We start from the raw sequence: 13,491 nt of genomic DNA, 5'->3' as shown, positions 1-13,491 counted from the left end.
TTGCTTAAGTTTAGAAAAAATTAGAAGTACTATTTTTGATTCATCAATTAAATTTGAAGAAACTTGGGGACCGTTCATTCGACACTTTCACATGAATTAATTTGACTTCTTCCAGACCTTTACTCTTATTATTCTTGTTCAGGTTGGAGTTCCGGAGTTTTTTGACACTATCATATACTTATAAACTATTATTATTGCCCATGTTAGTTTAGGTTTAGTTTTTTTTAATTATTTCTTTAAATATAAATTTTTTCTTATATTTTACATTTTTTTCTTTTTCTTTTGATGATTATTTTTACTCTTTTCATGTATAATCAATATAGATTAGATTGATATTGTATGATCCTTTTTTGCTGATAGTTAATAAGATATTGTTATCTTGTTATCAACTCAATTTTAAATCTATTGTATTCATAACATATGTAATATAATATTATGTTATGTTTTTTTTAAATTAATAAAAAGATTGAAAAAGAAAAAGGATATATGGCATTTTTAGTCAAGACCCTGCATTAGGACTGTAAGTGTAAAGGGGAGATAAACAGTATCAAGACTTTATATTGGCTATCTCCTCTTTATTCAGCCTTGAATATGCATCTTGACTAGAAATATTTACCATTTCTTTCCCTTCACAGATGCTATTAACATTATTACTTTTTAAAAACGTCACACAAAATGTTATTACACAGAAAGATCCTGTATTGTAAATTGTTAGTTATTTCCAGTACTGAATGAGAGGATCCTCATGGGTTCATTGTCTGTTCAGAAATCTGATAATGGAGGGGAAGAAGCTTTTTCTAAAATGCTGAGTATGAGTCTTCAGGTTCCTGTATCTTACCCTTGATGGTAGTAACTCAAAGAGAACATTACCCAGTTGGGGTCCTTAATGACTGATGCCACATTCTTCTGCAAATATGATACTATCCTTGTACTGTCACTGCCCCTCGTCTTTTATATCCCTCCCTGTCCCCTTAGGAATATCTAAACCCTGGAATATTCAGCAGCCATTCCTGTCCTTGTGACAGCCAAGTCTCCATAATGGTCACAACATTGTTGCTCCATGTACTGACCCATGATCTAAGTTCATCACCCTTGTTCTTGATGTGTCTTGCATTAAAATAGATATGCTTCAACCCATCTAACTGACAGCAATTTTGCCCTATCAACTGCTTATCCTTCCTCACAATCTTAATGTCTTAATGTTGCATCTGCCTTTATGCAAACTACTCCAATACGCTTACCAACAGAACCGCTCTACAACAGACGCCATAGCATCTGTTGTGCACCTGGCCCTGGCACACCTAGAAAACAATGACACTTATGTCAGAATGTTAATTCTGGATTTCAGTCCACCATCCAACACTATTGTTACACAGATCTTGGTGAACAAACTCCTACTCCTCAGTCTAAATAGACCACTGTGCAGCTGTGTGTTGGAATTCATAACGAACAGACCTCAGGCAATTATGATGCACAACCGCTCTCCCTCCCCATCATCCACAACAAGGGGGCCCCCCGGGGCTGTATGCTGCACCCACTGCTGTACACTCTGCTCACCCATGACTGCATGGCCAAACACCTGACATTGTCCAGTTTCCCAATGACACAACATTGATGGGGCTCATCGCAGCCTACAGAGAGGAGGCAGCAAAGCTTGAGGCCTAGTACCAGGAAAATAACCTCTTCCTCAGTGTCAACAAGACCAAGGAGATTATTGATCTCAGGAGAACACAGGCCACTCACACCACATCATATTGGTGGCACTGCTGTGGAAACTGAGAGCAATTTCAAAACCTTGGGAGTGCATATCTTGGACAACCTCTCATGGTTTCAGATCACATCCTAAAAGGTCAAGTAAGCTCACCATTGCCTCTACTTTTCTGAGGGGGCTGAAGAGAGCTGCACAATGCACTTCAATACTCAAGATCTTCTACAAAAGCACTATTCAGAGCATCCTAACATACTGCATTACTGTGTGGTATGGAACCAGCTTCAGCAGGGCTCTACCACGGGTAGTTAAAGCTGCCCAATGCATCACTACCTAGATACACAGCCTACCCACCATCAAGGGAACACTGTATCTCTGCAGAAGGATAGCAGAAAAAGGCCTGCAATATCATGGGGATCCCATCCACCCTGCTTTTGGACTGTTTCTCCCAGTCCCATCAGGGAGGAGCCTGTGGAGCATCCACTCCAGGACCACTAGACTCAAAAACAGTTCCTTCCCACAAGCCATCAGACTAATCAGCACCTCTAACCATTAACCCACCCCACCAGATTCACCACCACTATATCTGCATCAGCCACACCTCTCCACAGCACCGCAGCACCCGTCAAACCCCCCCATGCACTGCCTGCACTCCACACCTCATACCTACACTGACACAATCACTGCCCTTCTGCTACCTGGAAGAGTTTCTCTTGCCAAGAGTCACTTTGTCACTTAATCATTTCCTGTCAGAGACACCTGATGTTCAGATACTCCTGCCCCCTAGTGCTTCTAGTATAATAATAATGATGTATGAGGTATCTATTAAGATATATACACCTTAACATGTATAATCTCTCTCCTATATACTGATTCATCACCACATTTGATTCAGCTTTTGACAATGGCGTCATTAGCAAACTTAAATACGGCTTTGGAGCTGTGCTTAGCTAAACAGTCATATATGTAAAGTGAATAGAACAGGGTCTAAGCAGACAGTCATGTGGTGCACCTGTGCTGATGGAGGCTGACCTCCACCAATCCTCGTTGAAACCTCTTGAACCAAAGTCTCGAGCCACTCTAACATAACCTGTTCCAATAATGGCCGCTCCCACAATGGCCACTCTGATTAACCCTAAACTCTGTTTACTGGCTCTTGTCAAGTGCCTAATTACCCAATGATCTCAACACACTGAACATCCTGACTGGCCCTGCACACTTTTTCAAAACTTAAGCTCAAATTCCACAAGCCAATGGCTCTCCAAGTTGCAAGAGTGTTAACTATGAGAGGGTCTATGGTGAGTTGGGCCATAGGCTGGCTTGTAGTTTCTGATGTCAAGTTAGTTGGCATCCCTGGGTAGAAAAGAGAGCAATATAAATAAATAAGTTATATATATATATATAAATTCCCACCAGACTTTTGTAACCTTTTTCCTGTAAGGTTGGGTGAGACTAGAACCAGAGGTCACAGCTTTTGGATGGTAGGTGAAATATTTAAGGGTTGTTTGAGGACGAGGTTCTTAACTCAGAGGGCAGAATAAGCTGCCAGCATAAGCAATTTATGTGGATTAATTTTGTAACGTTTAAGAGAAATTTGGATAAGTGCAGGGATGCGGCAGGTTTGGAGGGCTCTGATCAGGGTTCAGGTAAATAGGACTAGGTAGAAGACCAGGCTGGCACAGACTAGATGGGCCAAATGGCCTGTTTCTTTACTGTAGTTCTCTATGATTCTATAACCATTCTTCAGCTGTCAAACTCTAAACTTATTTAGGATACTTCTTTACAGACAGAAATAGAATTACACGAGATCAAAGGTAATCACAATAATCTAGAGTTCATCTTCTGCTAAGATTGTTCTCACAAAATTATATATGACAATGTGAATTTTCAAACCACCCCAGATTAGATGAATACTGTAAGCAGGTGCTTCATGATATGTCCCAAGTTAAAAAGTTGAGAAATCTATAGTGAACCTGTGTACTTTAACTATCTGTTATAAATGTCACCCATCAATTTACATCAATGTGTTCTGACATGCTGATGCATACTGAAGGTGCACTTCATGTTATAGAATCAGATGCCTTTGGAAAATATGACCAAATATTTGAACTCTTGTTCCACATTTAGAACAATGTTCGGTATTTTGATGCTGAAACCTTTACATGGTAGAAAGAAAGAACAAACTCAATTTCTCAGTTAATACCCGATAGGGCAAGTCATCAAGCTGTACAATACTCACACTGTAAGTGATAAAGAATTCAGCCAGAAATGGTAAACAGGATGATGTGGCATCAAGTCAATAAATATTGTGTTATCTCATTCTCTTTGGTACAATTATATTCATAAAAGCATTTACAACAAATGATATATAATAATGGGTTATATTTTGCTATGTAATTAATAGCGGTTGGAATTAGTTTGACCATAGTGTTAGGTTTCTAAACACTTTTTGTTTGCTTTGCAAGTTGTGGAAATTATAAACAGATAACAGTATGAGGAAAACTGGGATCTGGGACATAAATAAACAAGAAGACGAACTGTGCACTTCTTTAGCTAATCAGATTTATGTAGATAGTCCGCTTAGAAGTATAGAACAGTTGAATGCAATGTAGCATACAGAAAGAGAAATAAGTGTAGAAAAATTAAATCAGGTGAAAGAAAAATAAAGACAAAAAACTAAAAAATAAGTGTGTTTTAAAATACGACATTTTAAAACTTTCCCACAAAGCATTTGCACCAGGTAATTTGTAGTGTTGGGAAGGTGGTGCAGAGATGGAACTGAAGTAGGGTTAAGACCTAATATGGGGACTATGCCAAACACCCTGGTATCAAAACTCATAGTCCAACCAGTTCAGATAAAATGGTCAGTCTCACTCCAAAAGGATGCTAGACTCCAGTGGTGTGGCCTCTGGTCTCACAGGGAGAAGACCTATCCACAAAATATACTTTTGTCTTCAGGAGACTTTAAGAAAATTAGGAAATTCAGGATAAAAATTAGGAAACCAATTAATATTTAAATCTTTAATAAACAACTAAAACACAAACAATTAAACTTTAAAAAAATGGAGAAACCTACAGATGCTGGAAATTCAAGCAACACACACAAAATGCTGGTGGAATGTGGCAGGTCATCTATAGGAAGAAGTACAGTCGAAGTTTCGGGCCGAGACCCTTCGTCAGGACTAACTGAGATAGTAAGAGATTTGAAAGTGGGAGGGGGAGGGGGAAATCCAAAATGATAGGAGAAGACAGGAAGTGGAGGAATGAAGCCAAGAGCTTGAAAATTGATTGGCAAAAGGGATACACAGCTGGAGAAGGGAAAGGATGATGGGACAGGAGGCCTGGGGAGAAAGAAAGGGGGAGGGGAGCACCAAAGGGAGATGGAGAGCAGGCAAGGAGTGATTGTGAGAGGGACAGAGAGAGAAAAAAGAGAGAGAAAATAAAGGGGGAATAATAAATAAATAAGGGATGGGTTAAGAAGGGGAGGAGGGGCATTAACAGAAGTTAGAGAAATCAATGTTCATGCCATCAGGTTGGAGGCTACTCAGACAGAATATAAGGTGTTGTTCCTCCAACCTGAGTGTGGCTTCATCTTGACAGTAGAGGAGGCCATGGGGCCTATGCTCTGTCTGCTAGAGAAAGTAGGATCTCCCAGTGTCCACACATTTTAATTCCACATCCCATTCCCATTCTGATATGTCTATGCATGGCCTCCTCTACTGTCAAGATGAAGCCACACTCAGGTTGGAGGAACAACACCTTATATTCCGTCTGGGTAGCCTCCAACCTGATGGCATGAACATTGATTTCTCTAACTTTCGTTAATGCCCCTCCCATTCTTACCCCATCCCTTATTTATTTATTATTCCCCCTTTATTTTCTCTCTCTTTTTTCTCTCTCTGCCCCTCTCACAATCACTCCTTGCCTGCTCTCCATCTCCATCTGGTGCTGCCCTCCCCCTTTCTTTCTCCCCAGGCCTCCCGTCCCATGATCCTTTCCCTTCTCCAGCTCTGTATCCCTTTCGCCAATCACCTTTCAAGCTCTTGGCTTCATCCCTCCCCCTCCTGTCTTCTCCTATCATTTTGGATTTCCCCCTCCCACTTTCAAATCTCTTACTATCTCTTCTTTCAGTTAGTTGTGACGAAGAGTCTCAGCCTGAAACATCCACTGAGCTTCTTCCCATAGATGCTGTCTGGCCTGCTGCATTCCACCAGCATTTTGTGTGTGAAAGTTAAAAAAAACATTTCTTCTTAGTATCTAACTTTCCCTTCATTCCTCTTACATTTTTCTCTTTCAATCCTTATTGAAATCCATCAGGCTTCCAGATCTTGATCTAGGTAAGAGATGGACAGGTCTCTTATAGTGCTGAATTCAAAAGATGATTCCTTCGGGTGAAGCTGGGTAAACTCAGCAAGTCTGGGCTTCACTGTTGACCTCCAGGTGCAATCCAATCGGGGAATGAAATATCAGAGTTAACCTTTTCAATCTGTCACTCAGTTCTGAATTTTCATGTCTAACAGTGCCTATTCCTGGGTTTGGGACTTGCTGCAGTTTTTACAGCTGAACTTTAGTGATCCTGGTCAGAACTGCCAGCAATAGCCAGCAGGATCAGCCCATTACCTCAAAGGTTTGGGAAGGAGCGTTGATGTGCAAAATCTATGGAGCATGAATCTTTTGCTTGAATGCAGGATAAAATCTAACTTTTTTTGCCATATTTGTGGAAAATAAATGTATGCATTGGAACTGGACCCACTGATGCATGTTTTGATCCATAGAAATACTATTTTGCCAATATTATATAATGTTAGTAATCACATCCATAACATAAGTAAAACTGGCTTAACGCACTGGACAATTGTGCAGCTCTGGACACATTCAATGACACTAATCAATATTCATTAGTCATACAGTATATAATGACCTTATGCAATGCACATGTTCCATTTCCATTTTTATCCACTGAAATTGTCTGTTAATAAGGCAACATAATGACTTTCATTTATAGTCTCCAAGAAACCAGGGAACAAAGCAGGTTTTCAAGAAGGTGAGACTTAAGTAGCCCACACTCTCCTATCTTCGTCTTGCTCTGTTTCCGTGACTCACAGGTTTTATTCATCAGTGTATTTAGAACACATTTCTGCTACATGTCTCTTAAATTACAGCAGTGCTTCTATATAATTCATTGCACTGCAGTCTCTTCAGTGTGATGATCATGTGCAGTCATTCATGCTATGGGACATAATCTTTGCAGATGATTGTGTGGTGGATGAGGATAGCAAGAAGCATTTGTGCTTATGTCTACACCCCTGAACTCCATGGTAGCCTTTTGGCAGCTGCTCAGTGTGTGCCATGGAGTGAGCTTGGTGAAGAGTCTGATACCCTTCCCATGCTTCATAGTGTTGATAAGTGAACTTTAGCCAGCAGTCACCATCAGGAAATGTGCACAGTTTTTACGTAGGGATTAGAGTAAAAATCACTCCTACAATTAATTAGTTCCTTTGTTTGTAAATTTTCAGATTTTTTTTGCAGGTCATCTGACCGAGCGCTAGGTCAACATACAGTATCTGTTCAACACACCATAAAAGGGGTGAATCAATCACAAACATGAGAAATTCCGCAGATGCTGGAAATCCAAAGCAACACACACAGAATGCTGGAGGAACTCAGCAGGACAGGCAGCATAGATGGACAGGAGTACCCTCAATATTTTGGGCTGAGATCCTTCCTCAAGACTGGAGAAAAAAAAAGAGGAGTCAGAGTTAGAAGGTGGGGAGTGGAGAGGAAGAAACACAAGGTGATAGGTGAAACCGGGAGGGTGGAGGGGTGAAGTAAAGAGCTGGGAAGTCAATTGGTAAAGGAGATACAGGACTGGAGGAAGGGGGAATCTAATAGGAGAGGACAGAAGGCCATGGAAGAAGGAAAAGGGAGACAAGCTCCAGACGAGGTAATAAGCAGATAAGGAGATAAGGTAAGTGAGGGAAAAGGGGATGGGGAATGGTGGGGGGTGGGGGGGTCAGCCATTACCAGAAATCCAAGAAATCAATGTTCATGCCATCAGGTTGGAGGCTACCCAGATGGATAAGATGTTTCTCCTCCAACTTGAGTGTGGCTTCATCGTGACAATCGAGGAGGCCATGGACTGGCATGTCACAATGGGAATAGGAAGTGGAATTAAAGTGGGTAGCCACTGGGAAGGTGAACTTCAGTTTCTAAGCATGAAAAGAGGGTTTCAACAGTGTACTCTGTTGGTCTTATTTTAGTCCCTTGCACATCACTTGTTATGAAATGTCAATTATGAGAAGCAGACATCCAGGCCTAAAACATAATGCTTCAGGCCATTCAATGTGACAATTGTACTGAATGACACATCACTTTTCATAACAATGTCATCTCAATGGTGGGCGTTCTGTTGAGACTTCAAGAATGTACAACTTGCAGTCTGAGGCTACATCCACATTACGCCGGATAAATCCATAACCGAAGCTTTTTCTCTTCGTTTTTACCCTCTGTCCACACTAAAATGGCGTTTTCGTTCCCCGAAACTGGAGCTTTTCAGAAACACTTTCCAGGGTGGGTATTTTTGAAAACGCTGCTCGGGCAGATCAGTATAGATGGGGTAACCAGAGACTTCTGAAAATGCTATCAGATGGCAGTGCACTACTTCATTGTTTTTTTGAACGCAACCTAACAATTTCAGAACAGACGGCAATGAGACTGAAGCCAAAAGAGTTAGAAATGTACTCACCAAATACTTCGACCCATAACTTACTGAATAAATAAGTATACTCACTTTGCCCTGTTTTCTGTCCTTGCTTGTATGAAGGTAGTTTACCTATTTATGCAAGTACTTCTCTGACAATAGATGTGTAACAGTCTAATGTAACATTGTATGGAAATACAAGATGTAGCCAGAGCCAGCATAGTTGAAGAAAGAATTCCATTGTCTATAAAGTCTTTCATATTCACAGTCTGTCCCAAGGTGCTTCCCAACTAATGATCTATCTCTTGAAGTGCAGTTCCTGCTCCAGTGTGGGAAACAAAGGAGCTAATTTACAGATAATACTGATACAATAACAATGTAGTAACAGCAAAACAACTAGGTTAAGTGAACTTGTTCAGCTGAGGAGGATAGTACTCTGGCTAAAGAAGTAGCTTTTCTACTTTGAATTTAAGTGTGCTGTGACGTCAATGCAATGGGTAATTTTTAAATACAAACATTCTATAAGGATGCTTCTTAAAATTTACCTTTATTAGGTGTTAACATGGCAGATAAATTCCTCCTTTAAACACAGATGTAAAGGGAAGTAAATCTGAGTGTACTGAGACAATATCATGTAGGATTGATTTTAATGTTGATAGTGCTCTTGTTGAATATGTTTCATATTGAAATATCTGTCAATCTGATTTAAAAGCTATTTTGATGCCTCTGTCTCTCACCATCAGCTGTGCTCAGATTAAGGTGCCAGTTCCCCCAATTCAACAATTTGGGAATGATGATGCTGCAGTTAATGATGGATGTGACATAGAGACTGTCTATTTTACAAACTAAAAATTATTGCCTCTCTATAGTTGTCAGAAGATTAATTTTGCAATGTTACCAGGATGGTAGCTGAAGGCAATAAACTGTACTGATTAATATATGTCAGCGTTAATTGAATATCATCTTTCAGGGTCATAAATCACAGCATAAGGGCCTCAGTTTTCAATTACTTATTTTAAAAATATGCAGTGATTTATATTAATTAATATATATGTTCAAAGTATGGAGTCATTTTTAATTTACCTGAATTCCAGAAGTCTTTTTAATGCCCCTAACTCCTGTTGACAGTATGTAATATCCTACAGTTGTCTTCAAGCGACTTTAAGAGTCATGGTGATTTATTGTTAGCCTCCCTCTAGTCATGGTTGGACGACAACCCAAAACAAAATAGCTCTGAATGCAGTGAAAAGCTGCTGAACCAGGAGTGGTTGCTCAAAATTGCAGGCAATGAAAATGCTGATTGGATGGGATTGCATATACTGACAATTACTTTCTCACTTTCTACCTCAAACCCCTTAACCTTCCCCAATACCATGTGCTTCGACATTGCCAGTCAGCAAATAATCACTGTGTTGCATGGAATTACTCCCTGTACATTTGAAGCTGAAGTGGGGCTGGCAGGGTGAGGAAGCAAAAAATTTGGACACACAAAATGCTGGAAGAACTCAGCATGCTAGGCAGTATCTATAGACAGGAGAAAACAGTCTAGGTTTTGGGCTGAGACCTTTCATCAGGACTGGAAAAGAGAGATGGGAAGTCAGGTGAAGAAGATGGGGGAGGGGAGGAAGAAGTACAAGGTAGTAGGTAATAGGTGAAACCGGGAGGGGTGAAGGGTGAAGTAAAGATCTGAGAGGTTGACAGGTAAAAGAGATAAAAGGCTGTAAAAGGGGGATTCTGATTAGAGAGGATAGAAAGCATTGGAAGAAAGCAAAGGGAGAGTACCAGAGGGAGGTTGATGGGCAAGTAAGTAGATAAGATGAGAGAAAGAAATGGGAATGCAGAATGGTGAAGGAGAAAGGGAAGGGAGCAGTTACTGGAAGTTTGAGAAATCGATGTTCATGCCATCAGGTTGGAGGACATCCAGATGGAATACAAGGTGTTGCTCCTCCAACCTGACTGTGGCCTCTTCATGGCAGTAGAGGAGGCCATGGACTGACATGTCAGAATGGGAATGGGAAGTAGATTTGAAATCAGTGGACACTAGGAGATCCCACTTTTTATGACAGATGGAGCCATAGATGCTTGATGAAATGGTCTCCCAATCTACTTTGGATCTCATCAGTATACAGGGGGCCATACTGGGAGCACAGGATACAGTGGATAACACCAACAGACTCACAGGTGAAGTGTTGCCTCACCTGGAAAGACTGTTAAGGGCCCTGAATGTTAGTGAGGGAGGAAATGTTGCACTTCCCTGCTTTCAAGGATAAGTACCAGGAGGGAGACCAGTGGGGAGGGTCGAATAGACAAAGGAGTCGCAATCCCTGCAGAAAGCAGAAAATGGGGAGGGGGGAAGATGTGCTTGGTGCTGGAATCCTGTTGGAGATAGTGGAAGTTATGGAGAATTATGTGCTGGACGTGAAGGCTGGTAGGGTGGTAGATGAAATTACGTCATCCAGCACATAATTCTCTGTAACTTCCGACATCTCCAACCTTCCATCATTTCCAATCAGATTCTGCCTTTTGCAGCCCTGTATCTCTTTCAGCAATCGACTTCCCATCTCCTTACTTCACCCCTCCCCTACTCCAGGTATCACCTATCACCTACTACCTTGTATTTCTTCAATCTCCTCTGCCCCCCTTCTTACTCCGAATTCTCATCTCTTTTTTACAGTCCTGATGAAGGGTCTCAGCCTGAAATGAACACTACCTACTATTTTCCATTGATGCTGCCTGGCCTACTGAGTTCCTCCAGTATTTAGTGTGTATTAATTTGACTTTCAGCAACTGCAGATTTTCTCCTTTTTGTGAAAGAATATATGCATGTACAATATAAACTATTTGCACTCAAAAATTAGTTTTGCGCAAATCAGAACATGGCTTAGTTGTGGGACAGAAAATTTAGCCAACTCTTCTCCAAATCAAGTCAGTAGTTTTATAAAATATATCTAAAACTTAAGGTCAGTAACATTGTTCCTTGCCTGTATATCATTAAGCTACACTGATAAAGATATCTCGTGTCTTAATCAATGGAATAGAATTCTCTCCAACTTTAATGTGGCTTCTCTTTGCGCCTTGTGGCACGTTGAATGGCAACCTTGCCATTTCTTTAGCATTTTTTAACCATATAACCATATAACAATTACAGCACAGAAACAGGCCATCTCGGCCCTTCTAGTCCGTGCCGACACTTACACTCACCTAGTCCCACTGGACCGCACTCAGCCCATAACCCTCCATTCCTTTCCTGTCCATATACCTATCCAATTTTACTTTAAATGACAATACTGAATCTGCCTCTACCGCTTCTACTGGAAGCTTGTTCTACACAGCTACCACTCTCTGAGTAAAGAAATTCCCCCTCATGTTACCCTTAAGCTTTTGCCCCCTAACTGTCAAATCATGTCCTCTTGTTTGAATTTCCCCTACTGTCGATGGAAAAAGCCTATCCACGTCAACTTTATCTATCCCCCTCATAATTTTAAATACCTGTATCAAGTCCCCCCTCAACCTTCTACGCTCCAAAGAATAAAGACATAACTTGTTCAACCGTTCTCTGTAACTTAGGTGCTGAAACCCAGATAATGTTCTAGTAAATCTTCTCTGTACTCTCTCTATTTTATTGACATCTTTCCTATAATTCAGTGACCAGAACTGTACACAATACTCCAAATTTGGCCTTACCAATGCCTTGTACAATTTTAACATTACATCCCAACTCCTATACTCAATGCTCTGATTTATAAAGGCCAACATACCAAAAGCTTTCTTCACCACCCTATCCACATGAGATTTCACCTTCAGGGAACTATGCATCATTATTCCTAGATCACTCTGTTCTACTGCATTCTTCAATGCCCTACCATTTACCATGTATGTCTTATTTGGATTATTCCTACCAAAATGTAGCACCTCACACTTATCAGCATTAAACTCCATCTGCCATTGTTCAGCCCAATCTTCTACCTGGCCTAAATCTCTCTGCAAGCTTTGAAAACCTACTTCATTATCCACAATGCCACCTAACTTAGTATCATCTGCATACTTACTAATCCAATTTACCATCCTATCATCCAGATCATTAATGTTTATGACAAACAACATTGGACCCAATATAGATCCCTGAGGCACACCACTAGTCACTGGCCTCCAACCTGACAAACAGTTATCCACCACTACTCTCTGGCATCTCCCATCTAGCCACTGTTGAATCCATTTTACTACTTCAATATTAATACCTAATGATTGAACCTTCCTAACTAACCATCCATGCGGAACCTTGTCAAAGGGTTTACTGAAGTCCATATAGTCCATATGTCCATAAATTCCATCCACTGCTTTACCCTCATCAACTTTCCTCATAACCTCTTCAAAAAATTCAATAAGATTTGTCAAACATGACCTTCCACGCACAAATCCATGCTGACTATTCCTAATCAGACCCTGTCTATTCAGATAATTATATATACCATCTCTAAGAATACTTTCCATTAATTTACCCACCACTGACGTCACACAGACAGGCCTATAATTGCTAGGTTTACTCTTAGAACCCTTTTTAAACAATGGAACCACATGAGCAATACACCAATCCTCCGGCACCATCCCCGTTTCTAATGACATTTGAAATATTTCTGTCAGAGCCCTTGCTATTTCTACACCAACTTCCCTCAAAGTCCTAGGGAATATCCTGGCAGGATCTGGAGATTTATCCACTTTTATATTCCTTAAAAGCGCCAGTACTTCCTCCTCTTTAATTGTCATAGTTTCCATAACTTCCCTACTTGGTTCCCTTACCTTACACAATTCAATATCCTTTTCCTTAGTGAATACCGAAGAAAAGAAATTGTTCAAAATCTCCCCCATCTCTTCTGGCTCCACATATAGCTGTCCACTCTGATTCTCTAAGGGACCAATTTTATCCCTCTCTATCCTTTTGCTATTAATATAACAGTAGAAACCCTTTGGATTTATTTTCACCTTACTTGCCAAAGCAACCTCATCTTCTTTTAGCTTTTCTAATTTCTTCCTTAAGACTCTTTTTACATTCTTTATATTCCTCGAGCACCTTATTTACTCCATG

The sequence above is a fragment of the Hypanus sabinus genome, chromosome 2 (assembly GCF_030144855.1).
Source record: "Hypanus sabinus isolate sHypSab1 chromosome 2, sHypSab1.hap1, whole genome shotgun sequence".
NCBI lineage: Eukaryota > Metazoa > Chordata > Chondrichthyes > Myliobatiformes > Dasyatidae > Hypanus > Hypanus sabinus.
The sequence above is the reverse complement of the archived record's forward strand: the minus strand, read 5'-3'. Positions refer to the sequence as shown.